Source organism: Anabrus simplex, chromosome 1, assembly GCF_040414725.1.
Source record: "Anabrus simplex isolate iqAnaSimp1 chromosome 1, ASM4041472v1, whole genome shotgun sequence".
Taxonomy (NCBI): Eukaryota; Metazoa; Arthropoda; class Insecta; order Orthoptera; family Tettigoniidae; genus Anabrus; species Anabrus simplex.
This window is the reverse complement of record NC_090265.1, coordinates 669,187,965-669,212,982: the sequence shown is the minus strand read 5'-3', so window position 1 is coordinate 669,212,982 and position 25,018 is coordinate 669,187,965. Positions and strand designations below refer to the sequence as shown.

The window sequence follows — 25,018 nt, the reverse complement described above, 5'->3', positions numbered from 1 at the left end:
TTTCTCTAAATACAATTGTATTTACATAGCATGTCTTCATTAAATAAAAGACAAATCCATTAGTCAGCTTTACCCCAACTATGGAATAACTTTCATGACAATGATAATTTAAATTCGACCTATTTTGTGAATGAAAACTTTTCTGGAAGGTTTATTGTCTTTTAATACTGTTCATAAATCGCTGATGCCGAGTTTTGATATGAAGCAAGAGATTTCCTTTCCGTTTAGAACGATGTGGGCAAACAGGACATTGAAAAATAGGTTCTTTCCCACACTCCAGTCTCTGATGTCTCATTAGATTACTTTTCATGGTATAAATTTTATTACAATGTTCACACTGAAAGCCATCCTTTTCCAACCCAGAAAAAGATGACTTCCTTCCTCCAAACCGGTTGTTGCTAAAGCTCACAGTGACGTTGTCCAAGAATGAGTACGACATGCCAGGATTACTCCATAGCGACCCAAAATCTGGAAAAGAAAATAAACTATGTTAATGAAAGAAAGCAATTAAAAATAAAATTATTATCCATCCACCAACACCACCCATTCTTGGAAGAAATTAACGTAAATTACTCCAGAAATTATTATTACTTGGGAAGGATAGCAGTAAGAAATAGTAGTGGTATCTGTCCATTCCATATTGAATAAAAGCAGTAGTACAGTATATTAAAAATATGGAATTATTAGGAAATGGTTATTTTTCAGAAATTTATTGATAAAATGTTTAACAGATTACAGACTGAATTATTAGAACATTATCAAATGAAATGAAACTGAACAACAAATGCAGGAGAAGAGGTACAACATGCAGGCGCAGGAGATATTGAGATAAAATATATCCCAAATTATTAGAGTAATGAAGGAATTTATCAATATTTCATATAATGACATATACCTTCACTAACAATGGTTCAGAATGAAAAAAATAATGAAATAATCATAATATCTGCTTGTCTCTTACCTGCTAGGTATGCAGACCTAAAAATCAACTCCACAAGTACAGTAAAAGCAATTTCTTTCATATGCATTTTCAAAATATAAAGTGTCCAGATATTGGATAGAGCATAAGAAATCTATACTGAACAGATCACAGATGGGACAGGCACCAGCTCATGCACCACATGGCAGGAATTAGGCTATGTAGTGGTGGTCATGTGATGCATTTAGGGGAATGGGATTTAAAAGGGGACAAAAGGATATGAATATCATAATAATTTACAGCAAAATGCAAATGAAAGGAGGCAAAGTACAAACAGGAAATATACTCTGCTTTTCTTCAGCTCATTCTATATTTTACTGGAGTCACTATGGCTCATTTTCCTTCCAAATGGTTTAACGTTACACTAGCTAAGAAAAGTTTTTAGTGATCATGAGACATGAAAGGCCTAGGACTGGGAAGGAAGCAGCCATGGCTTCAATTAAGATACAGCCCAAGCACTTCCTGAGAACCATGGAAATAATCTTTAGGGCTATAAATGGTGGGATTCAAACCCACAAACTCCCAAACGCAACCTTACAGCTACCTGCCCCGCACCACGCAGGCTGTATATGTACTTACTCAGTCATTTCGGTTTTGGTTTAAGGCTGGATGCCTCATTTTGTTTTTTTAGATGGAAATTCCAACCAGAGTTTGAGTGGAATATGAACTTTGGTAGTCCAGATGGAAAGCCATCAGCAAAGCCACTGAGCTAAATTACTGAAAAATTACATTAAAAGAGGACCTGTTTTCTGAGAGTAAAATTAATTGCACAGATTCAAGACAAAGAAGCGCTTCCCTTTCAAATAGATATAAAACAGTGACCACCATACCTTAGTTTTCTATATTATTATTCTCAGCTAGTTAAGAGACTTCCATTTATCAAATTATTAGACACCACATTTACATCCACAAGAACTTTGCTTAAGAGTTAAAACTCAGGATACAAACATACATTTCTCAAGTCTGTCTTCAAGGGAAGGCTGAGCTTCAGCTCTTCTCAGTAACATCTAGTTAACAGATTTCCTGATATCTACACCTAGTGGATTCGTAGGATGGTTTCCTGCTTCCTGACCATTTCCCAAATGCTCCCCCTTGATGATAACCAACTTCATAAAAATGTCAAAATGCACCACAACTGGAGAAGCTAATCACAATTTCAGGTTTCAATGCTTCTGTTAAATAAGTTTTAGATCACAAATACTCAGCAAGCACAAAAAGATGCTCCACTGTTTAATGAAATGGAAATTGTGTGTGTAAATTCCAAACTGAACTGTAAAGACATGTATAATGTAACAAAAGCTGCCTCTGTGGATCAGTGGTAGTGTCTCGGCCTCCGGATCCCAAGATAGCGGGTTCAAACCCGGTAAGGTAGTAGGATTTTTGAATGGCAGTAAAAAGTTCATTTGACACTGAATGTTCAATGATGTCAGCATGTAAAAGATGTAAAACACATTTGGTGTTTACCCGAAAAAATTCATTAAATCCCAGCCATAGACGCCCAAGAGAATTTTGGTTTACTTGGTGTGCCATCTAGTAGGCCTAGAGTAAAAGAGAACATCAAAATTGATGAGCAGACAGACAGATGGCGTCAAATTGAAATGTCTCCAATAATCATCATCACCATTATTATTATTACTAGCTGATGTACACGTGCTTCGCAACGGGATTCTAAGAAAGACTGTCTTTGTGGTTTTCCTAACTATTACAAAAACATCAGTAGGAATGTAGGGATTAAAAGCAATGTTATCATATAAAATACTTGTTCAAATGAAAAACCGCACCTTTTCTCGCTTTTAACGAACAGTACTACGATGCCGATCTAACAGTCCAAACTTCCAGTGCTGGTATGACCAGGCCGCAGACAGGCATGATGATGATGATGATGATGATGATGATGATGATGCTTGTTGTTTTAAGGGGCCTAACATCGAAGGTCATCGGCCCCTAATGGAACGAGATGGATGACATGATATATGAAGTTAAAATTTTAAAACGTATCCACTGACTAGAGTTTTAAAAAATGGTGATGAAGATAAATGAGTATGAGATTAAAACAATCAGTGGATGTATTTTGCAATGCCTTATTTTCTAATAAAATAAGAGAAAATACAGGAGACAAAGGAATAAGGCATTGCTCGGTAGTACAGATATATATATACATACATAATTTACGTTAGACATTAAAATAACACATTAACACGTTGGGTGCCACGTGCCGCCATATGGTGTCACGGTGGTCTTGAAATCAGAGTTGGCGTGACGCCATATGGCGGCACAATTGAGTTTCAGGAGATGCACCGTAGATAATCAGCTGTGACATCTATGCGCGTAAAATTGGTACTACGTGAAGGGCGAACTTCAGGGTCTATTCCAGCTATGTATTTTTACTCTATGCCACCATGTGGCGCCACAGTATTCTTCCGAAGCCACTGACTGGCCAGTGGTCATTGTCACAGGTGAAAGCGCGCCAGGCATTGTTTATTCCCCGTTTATGTACGTATTATCACTCAGTTTATATAGTTGTGCAAAAATATAAAAAATGGAAGATATTGGTAATAATCTTACGAGGGAACACATACATGTGTTACACTCGGATTCGGTTGAAATTTGGTAGGAATATTCGTGGGAGGCAGTAGAATGCTAAGGTGAAAACTGCATGTACCCAGCGCAAGTTTAAACGCCAAAATTGAACAAATAAATAGTCATAAAATTAGAAGTGCTGCGGGAGTATCGGGGTGTGGCGGAGAGGTAGGGAGGAGCGAAGCAGCAGACGTGAACCAACCGGGCTGCGTCGAGCTGCGCTAGCAGCCAGGTAGCGTATAGTTAGCGCATTCCCCTTAACTTCCCGATCAGATGTGCAAGACTTAAATATGAAAATAGCACATGAAACAAGTGTACAAAGGACGATGTTTGGACAACGATGCCAATAAGGTTTGAAAAATTACAACGAGTAACAAGAACTCGGGCGTGCCGAGACGCAATTTTCATTGTTTAGAGTTATCAGAAAACTGTTCACAACAATATGTAATGTAATATAAGTACTTGTTTTGCATTTTACTAGGTTTTCATAAATATTGCGTTAATTTGAATTAGCAAATAAATATCCCATATCTGAAATTCGTATTGCACATTCCATGTCAAAAAATTCTGTGACACCATATGGCATCACGCTATATTTTATCTTTCCTAAAAATTGATGTGACACCATATGGCGTCGCACATGACCATGGTATGGTGAGATAAAATTGACTTAGTACATCATATAAATACATACCAAGATTATATAAACAGACTACAACGCATACAATTGCTTTGGCACCAGCGGAATGCAATTCAAAAACATGCCTGGCACCAGTGGAATAGTGTGCTACAATCGGCTCGGCACTCAACGTGTTAAAATACGCAACACAAACAAAAATGAAGTCAATAGGATAAAAGCGCAATTGACACAAATACACTAGCACAAAGGACATCATTACACACGATAAAACAGACCACTATCCCTCATAAAGCGGATGACGAGGTCTGCTGACTGCTCGTCATCTCGCAAGATCAGGGAGATTGTATTCGGGGGGTTAAGACTACGGCACAGATCGACCAGGTCCACACACTCCGTAAGGATGTGTACCACAGTAAGATGATCGCCGCAAGTACACACTGGAGGGGGTTCTCCTTTCAATAGATGGGAGTGAGTCAGGATACTGTGGCCAATCCGAAGACGATATAATACCACTGCTTCCCTCCGAGAAGCCCGAAGGGAAGTCCTCCATACCTTCGTTGTTCCTTTTATCGCTCTCAGCTTATTTGGAAGTGGAATGGCCTGCCACTCCATCTCCCAATGGGACATAACCAGATGTCTCAGCCGAGTGCGAATATCACTTACTGGAACCTTGTAAGGCAACGGGGACAGTGTAACTGCCTCCTTGGCAGCCTTATCTGCTAATTCATTTCCCTCTACACCCATGTGGCTTGGGAGCCACATAAACGTGATTCTGGTGCCGGCATCCGAACACCCGGCCAGCAGGTCCTGGACCCGCTGCACCAGAGGGTGTCGAGGGAAACAAGTATCAACAGACTGTAGTGAACTCAAGGAGTCAGTACACAGAAGAAAGTGTCGGCGTTCATCGGAGAGTGCATACCGCAGAGCTTCACAGATAGCATAGAGCTCTGCTGTGTACACACTACAGGTTTCCAGGAGAGCAAAAAGAAACCTATCATTGTCGACAACGAACGCATGGCCCACCTTCGTATCTGTCCTTGAACCATCCGTGTAGACGACGACTGAACCTGGATATCGGTCAAAAATGGACAGGAAGAGCCACCGATAAATCGAAGGGTCCGTGTTTTCCTTCGGGCCAGTGTGCAGATCCAGAATTATTTCAGGTCATCGTACCACCCACAGGGGTACCAATGACAAGGCAAGGAACCGAAGGTACATGAAACAATCTGTAACTGCTATCCAAGCGTATGTCAACCGGCCGCGTTGCTCGAGGACAAGTAGCATACAGTAGACAGTGTCTATTGTTGAATACGCAAGCATAGCTTGGGTGGAGTGGCATCTATCGCAAATTTGCAGCATACGACAAAAGGAGCTGCTGGCGCCTTAAGTGTAAAGGTTCAGCGAGCAGGCTACCTAGGGGGCTTGTACGAAAAGCTCCCGTTGCCATACTAACCCCACCGTGTTGGATGCTATTCAGCTTCGCAAGGACGCTTGGTCTTGCTGAGCCATATGCTGCAATGCCGTAGTCTAACCTGAATAAAATGCATGCCCTATAGAATTGTAGGAGCACCGCACGGTCAGCTCCCCAATTAGTGCTGCTAGGAAACTTCAAGAGATTAAGCCTCTTGGTGCATTGCACTTTTAGCTCCCGCACGTGTGGCTCCCACGATAATTTACTATCAAAAAGGAGCCCAAGAAATCGGTGTCAACTATGGGAAGAGTGACATTCCCTAGAAAAAGTTCAGGAGATGGGTGAAGAGTACATTGACAACAAAAGTGGACAACAGAGGTCTTTAAGATAGAAAACCGAAAGCCATGTTCTAAGGTCCACTGCTCCACTCCCCTAATAGCTTGCTGTAATTGTCGCTCTGCGACTGCCATACTACGCGAGCTATAGTGCAGAGCAAAATCGCCCACATATAGCAACGGTATTACCGCTGAACCAGCAGCAGCGACAATACAGTTTATGGCAATCGCGAACAGAGTGACACTAAGAACCGATCCCTGTGGGACTCCATTTTCCTGAACGTGGTATTGCGAATATGTCCTCCCTACGATATAGATGTTGATTCCCATAGGGAATCTGAAATATTTGTCCCGAATGAGTAAATTTATAATACCAATATAAATGGTCCATTACTGGACATTGTAAATTTTCCAGCTATCTCATTCCTGGTTGCCAGCGTTAGGCCCCCGTGTGCTAGGCTGGGCTCATCAGTTGGTAGCACTCCTACCAAGATGCATGGCTAGTGCATACCGTGGAGGCCACTGCGTAGGCTCCTTGAAGCCGCCGGCAGTGCCAATGCACTATGAGAGACTTTGTCTCACTACCAAAAATTGATGCCTGCTTGGCCATCAGATGATATAGATGTTGATTCCCATAGCGAATCTGAAATATTTGTCCCGAATGAGTAAATTTATAATATCAATATAAATGGTCCATTATTGGACATTATAAATTTTCCAGCTAACTCATTCCTGGTTGCCAGCGTTACGCCCCCGTGTGCTAGGCTGGGCTCATCAGTTGGTACCTAGGCTAATTGTGGCCTCCACGGTATGCACTAGCCATGCGTCTTGGTAGGTGTGCTAGGTACCAACTGATGAGCCCAGCCTAGTACACGAGGGGCGAAACACTGGCAACCAGGTATGAGTTAGCTGGAAAATGTATAATCTCCAATAACAGACCATTTGTACTGGTATTATAAATTTACTCATTCGGAACAAATATTTCAGATTCCCTATGGGAATCAACATCTATATCATCCGATGGCCAAGCAGGCATCAATTTTTGGTAGTGAGACAAAGTCTCTCATAGTGCACAGGCACTGCCGGTGGCTACAATTAGCCTACGCAGTGGCCTCCACGGTATGCACTAGCCATGCATCTTGGTAGGTGTGCTACCAACTAATGAGCCCAGCCTAGCACACGGGGGCCTAACGCTGGCAACCAGGAATGAGATAGCTGGAAAATGTATAATGTCCAATAATGGACCATTTACATTGGTATTAGACCTATATGTTTCGGTGCGACGTCAAGCAAATTGTAAAAAAAAAAAAAAAAAAAATTCCTTAAGACTAGCATTCTGTAAAGTAATTTTACTGATTACTTGCTGAAGAAAGTAATTTGTAATCATAATTGAGTAAAATATTTCTCAGGTAACTGTAATCGAAAGCAATTACTCTTATCTTGTACTCTTCCCATCACTGGCAACAACTCAATCTCACAGGAGGCTATGGGTTCAGCTGGATATATAAACATTGCTCCAATTTGGACAGGTTTTTCTTGTGGCAATTAGATACAAAAGGGCAAAGAATAGGAAGGAAGCAACCATGGCTTATTAAGGTAAAACCACACCATTTGCCTGCTGATAGTGGGTCTTGAATCCACCACATCCCAAATGCAAGCTAACAGAGCTACACGGTCTGTACTGCACAGCCAACTCACTTGGTGTGATCATCCTATTAATGAGTTCCTTTTCATGTTCCTATCCCTCTTGATATAACTTGACTTGTCAGTCGTTTGTTCTTTTCCATTACTTATACTGGCCCATTGGGATCATTTTCTCCTTCTCGTGTTTGTGCTGCGTTCCTCATCTTTTACTAAATGTATTCATCTTTATTATGTTTCTTCCTTTTTCCTGTCCTTATCTGGCTTTCTTCTTAAACAGGGAGAACACTGCTTCCATTTCCTTCTGTTCAGTTGACTTTGGATATTTTGTTAATATGTAACCAAATGCCCAGCCGCCCAGTGCTTCAGTTCCGAATGCTTCAGCATTTCTCCACCACCACCACCACCACCTGTTCAGTCGAGCTTGCTCTCAGATGATGGAAGACAGAAGGTAGACCACATTGCGAGCCTCTGATGAAGTCTTTTATTTGAGTTCAATGAGAGCTATCAACAAAGAACTGCTGACTGAAGTCACAAAATGACATCCTAATATCATGAACAAGATATCAAGCAAACCGGCAAGAAGTTATAATGAGGCAACGACTCCGTCCATGGCTTCTATGCAAAGAAAGAAGTCAAATACCTCTGTGGTCAATGTGCTGGACAATTCTTTAAATGTCAAATATGCAAAAGAGGATAGAAATCTCCTGAATTCCCTAGAAAAAGTTTTTTGAAGCTGTGGAAGAAACTGTTAGATCTTTTAGTCTTCTGTTGTAAACTGAATTTAAATCTAAAATTAATGCTCTAGTGACAGAATATGAACTGAAAAATGTGAATGCTTCCACAGTGGTACTACTTACTTTTACCATCTATGTTTAATCTTGTTAAATAAAATATGAAAGGAAATCATTAGTTACTTTACTGTAACGGCTAGCCGTTCACCAGGTGATACTGTTTTTCTGAAATTTGATTCTTTTGCATGGAAGTGTAGAACACTTAGCAACTCAAAAACTTGGAGCTTGGCATTCCGAAATATTTAAAGAAATTGTCCTCATCACATAGCAAGTCTGGAAAGTGAAGATAATATTCACCACACTGTTTCCTTTTTAAAATTATTTAATGTATCCAAAATCTTCTTTCTTTTCTCTCTTCTTTGCAGGCTATAATTTCTCTGTTTTGGGACAAAGAGCTCAAAATTGTTACGCACGCTATTCTAAGCCAGCTTCATTGACTGCTTCTGAAAGAGAAGGAAGATATGTGCAGCAACTAACTGATGCGAACAGATACGAGGGAAACCAAATTGAACTGAACCGAGCAAGACGGATACAATGTGCTCCCTGTTTTATCCTACACTTCCCGTATCAAGACTGAAGATCTGTCAAAGAGCCCTTAAATGAGTGTTGATGCCTATCCTCCTAATGAAGCTGCGGAAAAGAATGAGCGTGCCACAGGATGAGAAAAAAAATTGATGTACAAGAACTGAGATTGATCAGGAGAGAGATTATCTATTTGAAGATTTGGAGACAGTCCTTATCCATCTATGTCCTTGTGTCATTAGTCCTTGTCTCATCTTTCTATTACTCCCACTCCCCACATTGGTCATAGTTTTTTTATCCCATTACATGTTCCTTTTCATGACCTAATCTCCCCTAATTTATAAATATAAAATAACTTGTCCTGACTAATTCATCATTGCCAAGCCAAAACTATTGGACATAAAGAAATGAAATTTTGGAGATACAATCATATTATAATGTAGGTGCTCACTAAGGGAGGATTTTTAGATATTCCGTCCCAAAGGGGGTGAAAATGGGGGTGAATTTTTAAAATGAGTGTATCTATATCTCAAAAACTGAACAGTTTAAAGATGCGAAATTTGGTATTTGGAATCTCCTGTAAAAGTGAAGGAACACGCATAATTTGCTTTCTGAAAATCCACTTAAGGGCAAGTGTTAAAGGGGGTAAATTTTTTAAATGAACATATATACAGTATCTCAAAAACTTAACATGTTACAGGAGCAAAACCTGATACTTTTAATCTCCATGGAAAAGAAAGAAACATGCATATTTTGGTTTTTGGAAAAACCACTTGGGTGGGGGTAAAAAGGACTGAAAAGAGGGTTGAATTATTTTTATCAGGATACTGATATCTAAAAAACTGAAGATATTACAGACTTGAAAATTGGTATTTGGAATCTCCTTTAAAAGTAAAGAAATTTTTTTTTTTTTGCTATTGGCTTTACGTCGCACTGACACAGATAGATCTTATGGCGACGATGGGACAGGAAAGGGCTAGGACTGGGAAGGAAGCGGCCGTGGCCTTAATTAAGGTACAGCCCCAGCATTTGCCTGGTGTGAAAATGGGAAACCACGGAAAACCATCTTCAGGGCTGCCGACAGTGGGGTTCGAACCACCTATCTCCCGAATACTGGATACTGGCCGCACTTAAGCGACTGCAGCTATCGAGCTCGGTAAAGAAATATTTAGGCTATATTTTGGTTTTCGGAAAATCCTTTGGGGAGGGGGGGGGGGAATGAAATAATTGAAAAATTAGTTTATTTATTTGTATGATGATACTTACATCTCAAAAACCAAAGATGTTGCAGACGTGAAAATTGGTATGTGGATTATCCTTTAAAAGTAAAGATATGCGTATTCCTTTGATTTCAGAAAATCCATTTAAGGGGGGGGGGGGGTGAAAGAATTGAAAACTTAATTGAATTATTTGTATGAGGATACTTTTATCTGATAAAAAATAAAGTTGTTACAGACGTGAAAATTGGTATTTAGCATATCCTCTAAAAATAAACAAACACACATTTTGGGGGGAAAATCAACTTGGGGGTTGGGGGTGAAAAGGAGTTGAATTCCTTTCATGAGGAAACATATTATATCTCAAAAACTTAAGATGTTAATGTCATTACAATCGGTATTTGGTAGCTCATTTATTAATAAACACGTATTTTTATTTTCGAAAAGTTTACTTAAGGGGGGGAAGGGGTGAAAGGAAGTGAAAAAAAGTTAATTATTTTTATGGGGATACTTATTTCTCAAAAGTTGAAGGTTACAGATGTGAAAATTGGTACTTGGAATCTCCTTTAAACATAAAGAAACACGCCTTCTTTTTTTTTTCGGGGGGGGGGGGGGGGGGAATCAACTTAAGGGGAATGGGGAGAAAAGGGAGTTTAATTCCTTCTTATGAGGATACTTATATCTCAAAAAATGAAGATTTTATAAATATGAAAAGTTGAATTTGGAATCTTCTTTCAAAGTAAAGAAACATGTATTCTTTTGTTTTTGGAAGATCCACTTAAAGGGGGGGGGGAGGGGTGAATGAATTAAAAATTAGTTGAATTCTTTGTATGAGGATAGGCTACATTTCAAAAACTAAAGATGTTAAAGACGTGAAAATTGGTATTTGGAATCCCCTTTAAAAATAAAGAAACATGTCTTCTTTTGTTTTCAAAAAATTCACTAGAGGGTGAAAAAATTGAAAAATTAGTTGAATTATTTGTATGAGGATACTTATATTTATAAAAGCTAAAGATGTTACAGACGTTAAAAATCGGTATTTGGAATCTCCTTTAAAAATAAACATGTATTTATTTGTTTTCGGAAAATCGACTGGGGGGGTGTGTGAAAATAGATAAAGAAGGAGTTGAATTCTGTTTAAGAGGATACTTATATCTCAAAAACAGAAAATGTACAGACATGAAAGTTGGTATTTTGAATCTCCTTTAAAAATAAAGAAACACATATTTTTTGTTTACAGAAAGTCCAATTAAGGGGGGATGGTGTGAAAGAACTGAAGAAAATGTTCAATTATTTTTATGAGGATGCTTATATCTCAAAAACTGAAGATGTTAAGGACGTGAAACTTGGTATTTTGATTGAAAATGAAAACCTACAACCTGTTTTCCAGTCATTGACCGCGTCAGGGATGTAATGGATGAATCATATATAGGCTATTAGTACGATGGGGTCGCCACTCCCAAAGTGATTTAGTAATGACTGATAGAGGCGATGAAATGAGAATGGAGAGTGTTGCTGGAATGAAAGATGACAGGAAAAACAGGAGTACCCGGAAAAAAACCTGTCCCGCCTCTGCTTTATCCAGCACAAATCTCACATGGAGTGACCGGGATTTGAACCACAGTATCCAGCGGTGAGAGGCCGATGCGCTGCCGTCTGAGCCACGGAGGCTCTGGTATTTTGAATATCCTTTAAAAATAAAGAAGCACGTATTTTGTTCTTTTCAGAAAATCCACTTAAGGGGCTGAAAAGAACTGAAAATCGGCTGAATTTTAAAATAAGTACCAGTATATCTACAGTATATGTAAAAAACTTAACATGTTACACACATGAAAATTGGTCTTGGAAAGTCCTTTAAAAATACAGGAACACGTTTTTTTTGTTTTCGGAAAAGGCACTTACCGAGGGTGAAAAGTGAAAAAAGGTTGAATAATTTTTTATAAGGATGTTTATATCTAAAAAACTGAAGATGTTACAGATGTAAAAATTGGTAATTTGAATCTCCTTTAAAAATAAAGAAACATGTACTTTTTGTTTTTGGATAATCCACTTAGGTGGGGTTGGGGTGGGGGAAGGACTGATAAAGGGGTTGAATTCTTATATCTCAGAAACTGAAGATGTAACAGATGTGGAAATAGGTATTTGGAATCTCCTTCAAAAATAAAGACTTGAGAGAAGACTTTTTCTCACATGTACAGTTCTATGTCGCTTGGTCATCTTAGCCCCAAAAGGCAATACCACAAGCGCTGTTTACAAAGAGTTTCTGGGGTAAATGAAACTCAGTTTTTCAGTGAGTTTTTATACTTTTTATACAGTATCAAGGAAGGATTACTTTTATCAAATTACGAAATCCACGCGATCGGAGCCGCGGGTAACTGCTGGTACATTATATATAAATAATCTGAGTAACAAATGCTACCAACCTCAGGTGAGATCGAACCTGCTATCTTAGTAATAGTAGGACAAGGAGCAGTAAACTGCACCACTCACATTGGTAATAGGAAACAGTAGCATACGTCAAGACAGGAAAGTTGTCGTTGGCTGTAACTCATATCTGAGTAAACAATATTCTTCAGCAATTTATGTTTTCACACTCACAAAACTTTGTGAATATGTTTCATATGAGTTAGTAGCCCAATATTGGCATGAAACATACGTGCACACAGATCACATGAAATGGTTGGGGGAGGGCAGAATTGAGCTTGACAGAGCTTCCGTGCTTGTCATTTATTCCCTTCATGTCGCCGTCATTCCTCTTCAAATACCAAAACTGAGGTAGAAACTGTGTAACACCAAAATGTATGATTCTCAGCAAGCGTATCCCAGGATTGAATGTTAATTGCAGCTCTTTTCATACTATGCTTTAGCTGATCCTTGAAATGTCTTAAAGGGGCTCCATGAGGTCTTGTGCCGGAACAGAGTTCACCATACAGAAGTTGACGAGGAAGCCTGGTTTCACTCATGCGATGGACGTGCCCTATCCATGGTGGCCAATGATGGTAGCCTCAATGCTTATAGCAAGTGCTTTCTCAAGAACTGCAAGGTTGGTGACCCGGTCCTCCCATTTGACCTTCAAGATGGATCTAAGTTTTTGCAGATGGAAGCGCTCTAGCTTTTTGATATCCTGATGGTAGAGGATCCACATTTCACAACCGTAAAGCAGTGTTGATATGACAACAGCATGGTAAACCATGATCTTGTTATGCATTGTAAGGTCCTTATTCACAAAGACACGGTGGGATAAACATCCAAATGCTGAATGGGCAGTACCAATTCTCCTATCAACATCTTGTGAGCAGTTAGCATTTGTTGAGAGGTCAACCTGCTATAGTGGAATATCCGCAATGGAGATATCGAAAGGTGGGAGGTTCGATCCAGGTGCAGGCTGTGAGAGTACTGTGTACTCTTAGAGGAAAGTATATGCTATATATATAACTTATTCAGCCTATTTTCATATAGGGGAGGTTGGAGGAATTCCACCACCAGTTTAACTCGAACAACAACGCACCATACACGTGCACGACTAAGCGTGATCTCCAGTGGATGACTACTGAAATTCTGCACGGTATGTCCGTTTCCTGAACGCAAGCATGTTTCTACTCAGGAATTAAAAGTATAAAATCACTCTTTATCATCATCTTTTGTGACATCAAATAAGCATAATTTAAATTAGTGATCACCAAATTATGGTTACATTTCATGAAAGTATGATCAATTGTATCTTATACTATACTTTTGTGTTGTTTGAGTTGTTGGTTATGTAACATTTCAAGCCAAAACTAGTCTTGTACTAACAGGGTAACATGTCCAGCCCCACGGTGTAGGGGGCAACGCGTCCGTCTGTCACCCGGCGGTTCCGGGTTCGATTCCCGGCCATGTGCTTCAGGCAAAATGGAAGCTCATACCACAAGAGAACATTTGAGATTGCATCCTGAGCATGCCTGATTGAATCACAGCTGTAACTGCAGCTATAGGTGGTAATGCCTGAGGCAATGGAAATGTGTTGAAAACATGTAGACATTAAATTTCATTTGAAATACTTAGTGTTTTGCTTTTTTTTGCCAGTGAGTGTAGACTAAGGAAAGCAGAAAAGGTGATATGGACTGTGAAAGATTTACAAACAGCTGTTGAGGCAGTGAATGATAGCTACTCTGTTAAAGTGTGTCTTAACATGTTTAATATTTCAAGAACGGTATAACGAGATAGGCTCAAAGAGAATGTTTGAAAAACCAGTATTAGGGAGTAAACCTATATGAAAAGCAAGAGAAAGAAATTATGACCATCTGTTTTCCTTATCAAATATATTTTATGGCTTTTCCAACATAAAACTTCGTCATCTGGCAGTTGAATTGACAGAAGCAAATGGGATTCCTCAAAGTCTGTCTGTTAGGTCATCAGCCCAGAGGCTGGTTGGATCCTCAAATAGCACCACCAAAGGTTATGCGGTTATAAGGAAACCCCAAAAACCAATGGCAGCACCAAAATGAGGCGTACTAGGCAAGATGAGGAGTGAGGTAGTTTGCCATTGCTTTCCTCACTGGGTCAGAAAGTACTATTGCAGCACGACTGACCCTATGAACAGCACCTTTCATAACACTCAGATGCACTAGTCGTGCACTGAATGTCATTACTCAGCACTACCCATACCCCAGCACTTCCATATTGTCACAGCCATGGATGTTGACTGGGACTTTGGTGGAAGCTACACTTTACTCTGGCCTGTGCCAAGAGATGGATGCAAAAGTACTGTATCCATCAAAAAATGACAGCAGGCAGACCTCACAGTTTAAACTGGAATACAAAACTGACTGGTCCAGACTAGGCTTTTATAAAGAGAAAACCTGAAGCAGCTAGTCTGGACTGGATTTCAGCCTTTAATGAAATTAGCTAAACGTTTGGCCACAAGGGTCAGAAACAAGTATGTGCTGCTATCAGCTGGGAAAGGCAAAAAATGTTGCTGTGGTCTATGCAATCAGAACTGCAGAAAATTTTATTTCACCAATGATTGTACATTTACGAGCAACTGATTCAGAAATGGCTGCCGTAGTGGACACTGTGCTCAGCCTGGCGAATGCAACTTGGGAAGGCATGGCATGTAACAGTGACGATGTCAGATGTTGTATGGGCTGTATGAATAACATTATTATTTAGACTTTCACGGCCCGTGTAACTATTCATGAGGTATATTTTTGGGCTTATGCCGTGTAATTAATTATAAAACACACTCAACGCGTTTCGAAACGAACCTTGCATTTCTTCATAAGGAGACAACAGAGAAATGAAACGACGCATAACAGGTTGCTAGGAGAAAGCAACAAGGAACTTGAAATGGTGCCTAAGATGTAAATGGGACGCCATTTTAGCCCCAGCTAGAGACAACGAATGGTAACAGTAAAACATTACTCTCTAATGGTTCTGATAATAGGTAACCATGATTCACTGAGGTTGTAGTTTGTACCGCGGTTGAAATTATCTGGGTGTTTACGTATTTCAACCGCCTCCCTGATAATTCTTGGGCGATATTGCTTTATACGGGCAAGAACATCCACTTCCTGGAGCAAGATATCATGACCAGGTGTTAAGGCATGATCAGCAACAGCTGATTTATCAGGTTGGTTGAGTCTGATACATCTGGTATGTTCTTTGATGCGAGTACATACCGTTCTCGAAGTCTGCCCAATATAAACCTTGCCACAAGTACAGGGAACTCTGTAGATACCAGGTTGTTGCAATTTAGGCCAACTATCCTTAGTTGGTCGCAGGCGTTGCCTAATCTTAATTGATGTTCCAATAACAATTCGTACATGGTACCTACGTAAGATTTTAGCAATACGATCCGTCGTGTTATAATGTAAGGTAGGTAAGCAGTTCCTTTTACATCTTTTTCCCTTAATAGACGTCCGATTATGTGTCGATTTCAGAACCGTTGAGATCAAAGCTCTGTTGTAACCGTTGCTCTCAAAGGTGGTTCTCAAGGTGTTAATTTCCTCTTGTAGAGCTGACACTTCACAAATCCTCCTGGCCCTGGTAGTCAGAGTTGTAAGGATACCATGTTTCTGGGCAGGGTGATGGTGAGAATCTGCATGGAGATATCTATTGGTGTGTGTAGGCTTACGATACACGCTGTGTCCTAAAGATCCATCCTCTTTCTTGGTAACAAGAACATCTAAAAATGGTATTTTGCCGTCAGATTCCATTTCCATGGTGAAACAAATGGAAGGGTGCTGGCGATTAAGGTGATCCAGAAAGTGACCAAGAATGTCTTCACCTTCCGTCCATACGACGAACGTATCATCCTCATATCGCCACCAGATCTTCGGTTTGCAAGGTGCCGACGACAAAGCTTTCTCTTCAAAGTTTTCCATGAAGAAATCAGCCACAACAGGAGAGAAAGGACTTCCCATGGCCACACCATCTGTCTGTTAATAATATTTCCCATTCCATAGAAAGTAGGAGGAGGTCATGCAGTGGTAAAAAAGCCTTCCGATCTCTTCAGTGAAAATATCATTAATGAGAGACATAAAACCATCAACAAGTACTTTCGTAAACAGAGACACCACGTTGAGACTGGCGATATGTGGATGATATGTTCGTCGTATGGACGGAAGGTGAAGACAATCTTGGTCACTTTCTGGATCACCTTAATCGCCAGCACCCTTCCATTTGTTTCACCATGGAAATGGAATCTGACGTTAAAATACCATTTTTAGATGTTCTTGTCACCAGGAAAGCGGATGGATCTTTAGGACACAGCGTGTATCATAAGCCTACATACACCAATAGATATCTCCACGCAGATTCTCACCATCACCCTGCCCAGAAACATGGTATCCTTACAACTCTGACTACCAGGGCCAGGAGGATTTGTGAAGTGTCAGCTCTATAAGAGGAAATTAACACCTTGAGAACCACCTTTGAGAGCAACGGTTACAGCAGAGCTTTGATCTCAACGGTTCTGAAATCGACACATAATCGGACGTCTGTTAAGGAAAAAGATGTAAAAGGAACTGCTTACCTACCTTACATACATAACACGACGGATCGTATTGCTAAAATCTTACGTAGGTACCATGTACGAACTGTTTTTGGAACATCAATTAAGATTAGGCAACTCCTGCGACCAACTAAGGATAGTTGGCCTAAATTGCAACAACCTGGTATCTACAGAGTTCCCTGTACTTGTGGCAAGGTTTATATTGGGCAGACTTCGAGAACGGTATGTACTCGCATCAAAGAACATATCAGATGTATCAGACTCAACCAACCTGATAAATCAGCCGTTGCTGATCATGCCTTAACACCTGGTCATGATGTCTTGTTCCAAGAAGTGGATGTTCTTGCCCGTATAAAGCAATATCGCCCAAGAATTATCAGGGAGGCGGTTGAAATACGTAAACACCCAGATAATTTCAACCGCGATACAGGCTACAACCTCAGTGAATCATGGTTACCTATTATCAGAACCATTAGAGAGTAATGTTTTACTGTTGCCATTCGTTGTCTCTAGCTGGGGCTAAAATGGCGTCCCGTTTACATCTTAGGGCACCATTTCAAGTTCTTTGTTGCTTTCTCCTAGCAACCTGTTATGCGTCGTTTCATTTCTCTGTTGTCTCCTGATGAAGAAAGGCAAGGTTCCTTTCGAAACGCGTTGAGTGTGTTTTATAATTAATTACACGGCATAAGCCGAAAAATATACCTCATGAATAGTGTATGAATAACAGCTGACTATGGGATGGGTAAGACATAAGATCTCAGTGCATCTGATCGCAGCCAGATTGCAGACACCATACATATAGGTCACTCCATCCGTCCATGGCACTGGGCGTTCCAAGGGCCAACATATCAAGAGTGTACCACGAGTATGTGGATGTGGCAAAACCACCGCCGCCAGGGTCAACTGTCATGGAGTACAACGCGATGATGACAGGGATCGTTGATAGCTATTGTCAGTGGATCGTAATTTTAAGCGGATAGACAGGCCACAGTGCAGCAGATCACTTGTCAATTCAATGCTGGACAATAACGATGTGTAAGCAGCCATTCCATCTAGAACCATCTCCTCGCCATTGGGTATAGAAGCAAGCATCCCACGAGGGCACCTCTGCTCAAAACCTGTCACAAGGCACGACAAATGGCACAAGCAAAGGAACACCATCACTTGACGCTCGTAGCACAGTAAAATGTCACCTGGATGGATGAGTCCAGGTACCATTTGGTATATGCCAATGGCCAAATACTAGTGTGTTGTCAACCAAATCAGGCAATGCCAGCAGGGTGCAGCTAAGGTTGGTGGTGGTAGATGAAATGAAACCCCTGGTACAACTGACAACGTCCCTCTCTGTGAACATTACAGGAATCTGTTGGCAGATCATGTCCACCCCCTCTGTTCGCCTCCAGCACCCTGCATGCAAACTGTACCTATAGCAAGAAAATGTTCCAGCCCATCATTCTCAAACTGTGACTGACTGGACCCTGGATCCTGCTCTGACCAATCTTTGTGGCTTATCAAAGGATGTGCATGTATCAGTATGGCTCCCCAATGCTTCTGTTACCTTGCAAAGTCCATATCACAGCGTATTACTGCTATCATCTAGCCAAAAAGTGGTGCTACAAACCCAAATTCAATTGCTCATGAGTGTGAAGGCCTATAGTAATAATATAATGTTTATATCTCTTAAAAACCAGTGTGTAGAGTAATTGCTGGGCAATTATAACCCAAGACTGAAGTATGGAATGTGTCCATTAGATTTAGGTATGATGCTATGGCAAAATTATCCCCACAGAAACGGAAATACTGCCACGGTTTCAAAAAATATAATAATCACCTATATGCCATGTAAAACAACTAATGCTACTTAACATTATACAAGCTATTACAATAAGGGACTGTATTCTCTATTTTGTTATATTCTACCAATGAACCACTTTAATACAGTGTGATATTATCCTTAAGGTGGCACCATTTCCATATGCTCCTATATTCTTGTTTCATACACTAGAATAGAAAACACTCCCAAACTGAATCCTCCTGACGATTTCCACATCCAGTCTTGAATTTTTCAATAGTTTGGGAACATTGCTAAATGGATCATCTGACTGGAATACAGATATTTTTCACCATGCCCCCAATTATAAGAGAAGATACAAACATTTCTCATGTCCTTTTAGCAATATGTGAGAGATGAGAGTGTACATTTAAAACACATGCTGTACTGACGCAGTTAGATAAACGTTGCAGTCATTACTTTGTATATTATAATATTTATCTTGTTGTTTAAAGCCTGTGGGTAATTTCAGTACACTTTGTTCTGTCTCATAATGAAAATGGGCTCCATTGTTGATTCTGCCTTCTACAACTAAACTCTTCTTGTAGTTGTGTTACCAACTTTTCATTTTCCCCCTACAATTTTTGGTAACATAACATATGATTGTGATTCCTCTATATGTCTGTTAGGTCATCAGCCCACAGGCTGGTTGGATCCTCAAACAGCACCACCAAAGGTTATGCGGTTATAAGGAAACCCCAAAAACCAATGGCAGCACCAAAATGAGGCGTACTAGGCAAAATGAGGAGTGAGGTAGTTTGCCATTGCTTTCCTCACTGGGTCAGAAAGTACTATTGCAGCACTACTGAACCTATGAGCAGCACCTTTCATAACACTCAGATGCACTAGTCATGCTCTGAATGTCATTACTCAGCACTACCCATACCCCAGCAACTTCCATATCGTCACAGCCATGGATGTTGACTGGGACTTTGGTGGAAGCTACACTTTACTCTGGCCTGTGCCAAGAGATGGATGCAAAAGTACTGTATCCATCAAGAAATGACAGCAGGCAGATTCCTCTATAATAGTTACATATTATCTTTTTACAAAATTGGTACCTTTAATATATTTTCTAAGAGTCAGTCTTCTGTGTCACATTTTTCTTTCTATCTACTCTTGAGGAGTCTGTACATTTATTGTGATTCCTAGTGGCTTTACGTCGCACCAACACAGATAGGTCTTATGGCGACGATGGGATAGGAAAGACCTACGAGTTGGAAGGAAGTGGCCGTGGCCTTACTTAAGGTACAACCCCAGCATTTGCCTGGTGTGAAAATGGGAAACCATGGAAAACAATCTTCAGGGCTGGTAACAGTGGGATTCGAACCTACTATCTCCCGGATGCAAGCTCACAGCCACGCACCCCTAACCGCACAGCCGACTCGCCCGGTATATTGTGGTTCCAAATGTCCAGCTGCCTCAGAGGGTAGTACGTCTCAACTACAGAAACAAGACAAGCCAGTATCATTGAGCCATACCATATTCACTAATCATAAAAAGTCTTCACCAAAGGATGGAGGTACAACAACAACAACAATGAAACCCGACAAACCAAAATACGCAGGCTATAATAATAATAATAATAATAATAATAATAATAATAATAATAATAATAATAATAATAATAATAATAATAATAATAATAATAACAATAATAATAATCTGATGGACTCAGCTATTGTGTACAGGCATTTCAATTTGATGTCATTTAGGCTGCCTGCATCTCAATTTCAACTTTCCATTTTATTTAACCAGCTGGTAGGAAAAACGGATCTCTTTTGAACAAACTAAAGCCTGAGGTTTAATTAATCTGGTCAGATAAACAAAATGGATCACCAGAGATATTTTACATGCCGACACTGTATGACATGGAATGCCAAATGGACCCTTTTTACCCTGAAAATATCCGACTGCCTCTGCCAGATTTGAACCCTCGATCTTGCGATTTAGAGGCCAATATTCTACCACTGATCCACAGAGGAAGCTGGACTAAGTAGAGAAAGGCTAATGTCAAATCATTTGAATCACACAAGATTCAACTAACTTATACGGCTGAACTTAGAGATATCATATATTGATGAGAAGAAATGAACACATCTCTCCCAATAATACAACAGCCACTTTACATGTTGAAGAAAAAGATAAATTAAACAGAATAAAACTGACTTTACCACACTATTTAAATATTAAATAAAATCTTTCTTAAATATCATATAGGAATGCCTTTTTAAACTCAATATTTGTAATTGATACAAATATATCATATATTGCAGTTGTCATTCTTGCAAAAACATCTACGAGACAATGTCGTCAGAGAAATACTGACCTGCAGTACATATCACTACCAAGAATTCTTTAGAATAACTTGCAATAAGTTATATTGAACTTTAGTTAACAGAATGTTACTGGCTAAAGTTCTAGGCTGAAATATTTTGTACAGTTGCACATGCAACAACAACAAAATCCCGACCTGTCCAGGAGTTAAAAACAGTTGCCACTCTATATCAATATCATATTAAGGTGGTGCACTCAGCGTCAATCAACAAAATTAAATCAACTCAGCTATACGGGCCATCTGCCTGTTGACATTTCTTGATGGATGCAGTACTTTAGTATCTCTCTTGGCACAGACCAGAGTAAAGTGGTGGTGGCTGGGGGTGGTTATTGTTTTAAGAGGAAGTAAAACTAAGCAACTATCCTCTGCCAGAGTAAAGTGTAGCTTCCTCCAAAGTCCCAGTCTCATCCATGGCTATGACGGTAAGGAAGCTAGCTAGGCTATGGGTGGTTCTGAGTCATGACATTTGGAACACGAGTGTTATGAAAAGTGTTATTCATAGGGTCAATCATGTTGCAAGAACACTTTCTGGCCCAGCGAGGAAAGCAATGGCAAACTACCTAACTTTTCATCTTGCCTAGTAGCCTACGCCACATTTTGGTGCAGCCATCGGTTTTTGCAGTTTTCCAATAACCACATACTTTTTGGTGGTGCTATTTGACTATCCAACTACCCCCTGGGCAGATAACCTAACAGACAGACAATAATGACCATCCAGCAGAATTATTTCATTGCTTGAAAGCAGCACAATCGGAATGTCAAAACTTTTTTTTTTTTTTTTTGCTAGGGGCTTTACGTCGCACCGACACAGATAGGTCTTATGGCGACGAAAATGTCAAAACTGGGAGGCAGCTCACCTAGATGCCGACCCCATGGTGAAGGGTTAGCATGCCTACCGTATCTCTTACTCAGAGGCCTCGGGGTTGATTTCCGGCCAAGTCAGGGATTTTTACCTTGATCTGCAGGCTGGTTCGAGGTCCACTCAGCATATGTGATTAACCTGACGTGCCAACCACATGATACCTTGTAATCTGCAGGCCTTCGGACTGAGCAGTGGTCGTTTGGTAGGCCCAACTACTTCAAAAGTTCTGCAAATCAGAGCTGAGGCCATATTTTTTGTTGTTGTTGTTGTTGTTAATTTGGTACTCTACATTAGCAATGGTCTTCTTGTTCTTCTTATCTTCCCGAAACTTCCTCAGCTTCTCACTATGAGTCTGCCATCTTTCTTGTGTCCATGTGGTTTTGAGTTTCAACTTTTGGGCTGTCGGTTACTTGGGTGTGAACTTGTGTAAGTTGACTTTCTGTCCATAGGCCTATGTAGTTCATGTAAGTTAGTTGCCAGTGGGTCAATATTGACTTTTGTGAGATCCCCTAGGTTGTCTACAAGCTAGCGTACTTTGGTTTGTCGGGTTCCATTGATAAGATTTTCTTGGTCAGAAGATTTTCTCGGTCAATTGCAAATCATTCAGTCATGCTATATGTCCATAGAATTTCTTTTTCATGCAACTGAAGTGAATTGTTCAGTCAGCAAATAAAGTTCTTCACAGCTTTTGTGCATTCTGACACCATCTTAGATCTAGGCCCTAATACCAATTTAAATGGTCCGTTATTGGACATTATAAATTTTCCAGCTAACTCATTCCTAGTTGCCAGCGTTTCACCCCCGTGTGCTAGGCTGGGGTCATCAGTTGGTACCTAGCACACCTACCAAGATGCATACCTATGGGAATCTACATCTGTATCACCATCTTAGATCTTTGATCCGAATATTTTCCTCAGTATCTGCCACTCCATTTTCTTGATGTCTTTGATGTTGGTGCTTAATGATGATGTTTCAGTCACAAAGAGTACTTCTGAGAAAACGACTGTGTGCTAGTGATGGAGTTTGGCTTTGCCATTCCATTATTATTATTATTATTATTATTATTATTATTATTATTATTATTATTATTATTATTGTCATATTCACAAAGAAACTAACAAGAGAGTTATTGGTTTTACATCCCAATAACTACTTTCCAGAGATGCTGAGGTGTCAGAATTTTATCCCACAGGAGTTCTTTCACATGCCAGTCAATCTACCAACATGAAATTGGAGTATTTTTAAAAAGCAGGGCTGAGTAGCTTGGACAGTAGAGCACTGGCTTCTGAGCCCAACTTGGCAGGTTTGATCCTGGCTCAGTCCGGTGGTATTTGAAGGTGCTCAAATACGTCAGCCTCATGTTGGTAGATTTACTGGCACATAAAAGAAATAAATTCCGGCACCTCGGCATCTCCAAAAACCACAAATATGTAGTTAGTGTGATGTAAAACAAATATTATTGTTGTTGTTATTATTATTATTATTATTATTATTGTTAAAAACCTGTTATTTCTACTTTCTACGTGAATAAAACAACAAAAAATACAATACTTTCTCAACTTTCCAGGAAAGTAAATACGAAGAGTGTCCGATGATAGGCAGATGAAGTCTACAGACTCTGCGTAGCTTTCAGATTCTCTCTCTCTCTCTCTCTCTCTCTCTCTCTCAAAATTAAAATGTACATGGAAATATATCTAAATTCATATTTGCAGCAGTTAATGCATAAAAGAATTGGAATGCAATGTTGTGCCACATAATAAGAAATAAGAAATAGTAGACCATAAGAGGAATTAGAACATGGGTAGGCCTAGATGAACTTGCTAGGCCCTTTTAAAGATACCATCATCAAATTACGAATATATTTTTTAAGAGGTAAATTTTCCAACTGATTTGTTTAACCTAGCCTATCTATTTATATCTTCATCAGCTGCTCCTTTGGTAAGTAGGCCTACTTTACTACCAAAGGAATGGGAAACACTTTAAGGATCTAAAATAAGATTTCCTTAAAGCTTTGCAATCTTTCCGGGTGCAATCTATGCTATGAGCCTCTTACATTTTGAAAAATTCCCTAGTTTGATTTCATAATGAGTACTGGTAACCTATTTATGGAAAATAATATACCTACAATAGCCTATTTGGTTTGTATCCAGGCTACTACTCAGATCTTCTTCTTAGATCTAATATTAAACAAAACAAAACAAAAACAAAAATGTTTAGTCAAGTAGGGTACAACATTTTGTCATTCACAAAATAATATTTAAATCTTTGGTTATAATATTATATTAACCACAGCAGTTTTAATGTCTGGAATGCTCTACAGTTTACTCCTTCCTCTGAAAATTTTACTATTTTTAATAAGATTAATAATTAAACAATAAAAGTGTGCTGCTTACCTTTTAAAACATCACTCAACCATAATCACACTTATGGCATTCAAAACTTATTTGAACTTCCCATGAGGATACATTCAAAACTCACAAGATACCGGTTATTAGAATTAGGTAATTTCTTCCACACAACAAACAAATTTCTTCCACATTTCATTATAATAAACAACCAACAGTGATAAAACTATTAAACTATAATCATAATCACAACTAAAGTTTGGAGGTTATGTTTTGAAAGGCTAAATAAACAACAGCTGATTTCAATAAGTGCAGCCAACATATGAAACAATTATTGCCGATTCTGGGAAGTTTGGGCTCAGTACACCAGAAGTTGAACTGTTGGTTATAAAATATTTGGAACTGAAGACTGAACAAAAATGTTAGTGATATATTATAAATATTGTGTTATATTAGTGTGAAAAACTGGACTGGAGTTTCATGCTTCCTTTCCTTTTACTCTACAAACTGGCTCTTCAGTGCATTAATA

General features: G+C 39.5%; 1 long non-coding RNA gene across 1 annotated transcript; it reads right to left on the bottom strand.

Moving 5' to 3' along the window:
• LOC136871829 (uncharacterized) lies at positions 1-24,770 on the bottom strand. Its single transcript, XR_010859826.2, has 2 exons — positions 24,538-24,770; positions 1-468 (listed from the first exon to the last, which is right to left on the bottom strand). It is a non-coding gene; the product is annotated as an uncharacterized lncRNA (long non-coding RNA).
• Positions 24,771-25,018: the final 248 nt, after the last annotated feature.